Here is a 2199-nt window from a genome sequence, read left to right on the forward strand (position 1 = left end):
ATCATTGGGGGATGGAAGCAGCTGCTGGTCACTGGAGCGGAGAAGCAATTCAAGTACAAAGATTGTCGCCCATGAATTGTTCCAGCAAAACCCGAACTGAAGTCGGACAGTTCATTCAACAGCTTTTGTTTAATGCTGAGCTTCTGTGAATCTGAACAATTTGGAAATCAGAAGTCAAGGCGGCATTGACACAAAGGGAACAGGAAAGACACAGATCAAACAGCTCACTAACTTTTATCATTTATTGATACTTCGGGCAAACAAATAGAGAGAATCTGTAGGCATTATGGAATAGGACCGGATCACAAATACACATCTTCAGAATGAAATAAAAGGACAAAATATAACAGCCTCTGTCTTTCTGTATCATTACACCACACAATCAGTAAACAGCAAATAAAGAATATCAGAGAGGCGCTCAGTACATGAAATAACAACATTATGTATTATTAACAAAAGGCACATTGTAACATAGACTAACAATAAGAAAAGTCACTAAAATTCATGTAGTTGCACAATACAATGTTGACTTCCCATGAATGGTTCATTGGGTGAAACAAGACATCACATACTCTGTCACAGGAAATTGAAGATAAACACAAACAGATGAGGAACATCGGTGAAGCTGATGGTAATAAACTCATTTTACCTGGAAAATAAAAGTAAAGATATGATGAATAATTTCAGCCTGGGAGGAGATTTAGTATTCCAGATTGTGTTTATTTGTGTATATGAATGTCCACACATCCCCCCCACCACCCACAAACACACACAATCCCAACTGATACTGTGTCAGTGGGTATTGGTCTGTCATTGCCTTATACAGGCAGAAGCCCTTCGCTTTCAAGTGTCCACAATATACTGAAAGATCCACAAGATCAGTAAATGAGCCTCGCTCCTTGCCTGTGGCTATACCAGGTGAGCATATGTCAGGTGTGATAGGGTGTGTAATGGTGAGAGGATATGTCCATCACCCTCACACAGCTTGGTCACACGGATCCTGTCCTGTGGGGACAGGGGGTGTTTCCCAGCACAGTGGCTGCAATGAGCTTCACCATCAGTTCCCGTGGAAGAATTATTTACCGGCAGCTGTTACATCAGATCATAGTGTCAATGAATTTCCTCTCCCCACCTTAAATAGAGTGACCGTGGCACTGTAGAAAATACTCAGGAAGAAGAGGATGATGAAGGTGGAAGCTGTCGGCCAGAGGTTGTCATGTTCATCTTGTTGAAAACCTTCCAGCATCGTCTCGGTTGGGATCACCTCTGTGAGGATGAAAATGAAGAAATATATTCAGAGGGGATTGAAACCTGAGACTTTTCTTTTCTCTTTTGATTATTAATGTATATAAAGTTTCCCAGTTGATCGTGGGCTCCCTCCCTCTACTGAACTACACAGAACCTCCTGCCAAACCTTCAAAACTTTTAATTTTCAGAGAGATGTAAAAGTAATTGATTTTATTGTTTGTTTATTTCTTCCCAAAAATATTGAATCCAGAGAAGAATTTTGGAAACACATCGAGAAAATTAAAGTTGTGTAATTATAAAAAGTGGAATTCCTCCCATTGAGAGTCTTCTGGTAGAAAATGGCCAAATCTACTCCAATGCTCCAATTCCACCTTTCTGCTATTCTTTTCCATGTTCACACTGTGACTATTCAAAAAAAATTCAAATTCCTTTACATTACGGTATTGTGATCAACAATCCTATATTCTAAAAGATCTGCTGTGCGCAGTTGGATGCCGCATTAAGTCCACAAAATACACAATTAATTCACTTAAAGTACATTCTGTGAAGCGCTTCGAGGCATCTCGGAGATAATAATAATAATAATAATTATTGCATTTGATATAGCGCTTTTCACGTCGGGAGGATGTCCCAAAGCGCTTCACAGAACACACTGTAAAGTGAATTGACTGTATATTTGTGGGCGAACCCGGCAGCTAATTGCGCACAGCAATGTCCCACAAACAGTCGTAGATTGAAAATGACCAATTTATTATTGTTTTTTGTTTTGGAGGGATTATTATTAGGCGTGTGATGTAATAAGCTGCGATATCAAATGGAAGGATTACTGGCAGTAGAAGTACTGTGTATCTCTAAATAAATACTGTGTATCTCTAAATAAATCTGCCTTTATATTTTTCAGTGACATTCTTGGGTGTTTTATACTGTTGTATGGATACAATTGTCTTTCAC

General features: G+C 39.1%; 1 long non-coding RNA gene across 1 annotated transcript; it reads right to left on the reverse strand.

Annotated features, from left to right (window-relative positions):
- Nucleotides 1–228: 228 nt before the first annotated feature.
- LOC121852712 lies at nucleotides 229–1825 on the reverse strand. The gene is made up of 2 exons (XR_006086218.1): nucleotides 1133–1825; nucleotides 229–649 (listed from the first exon to the last, which is right to left on the reverse strand). It is a non-coding gene; the product is annotated as an uncharacterized LOC121852712 (long non-coding RNA).
- Nucleotides 1826–2199: the final 374 nt, after the last annotated feature.

This window comes from Callorhinchus milii, unplaced genomic scaffold (assembly GCF_018977255.1).
Source record: "Callorhinchus milii isolate IMCB2004 unplaced genomic scaffold, IMCB_Cmil_1.0 Scaffold1091, whole genome shotgun sequence".
Lineage (NCBI taxonomy): Eukaryota > Metazoa > Chordata > Chondrichthyes > Chimaeriformes > Callorhinchidae > Callorhinchus > Callorhinchus milii.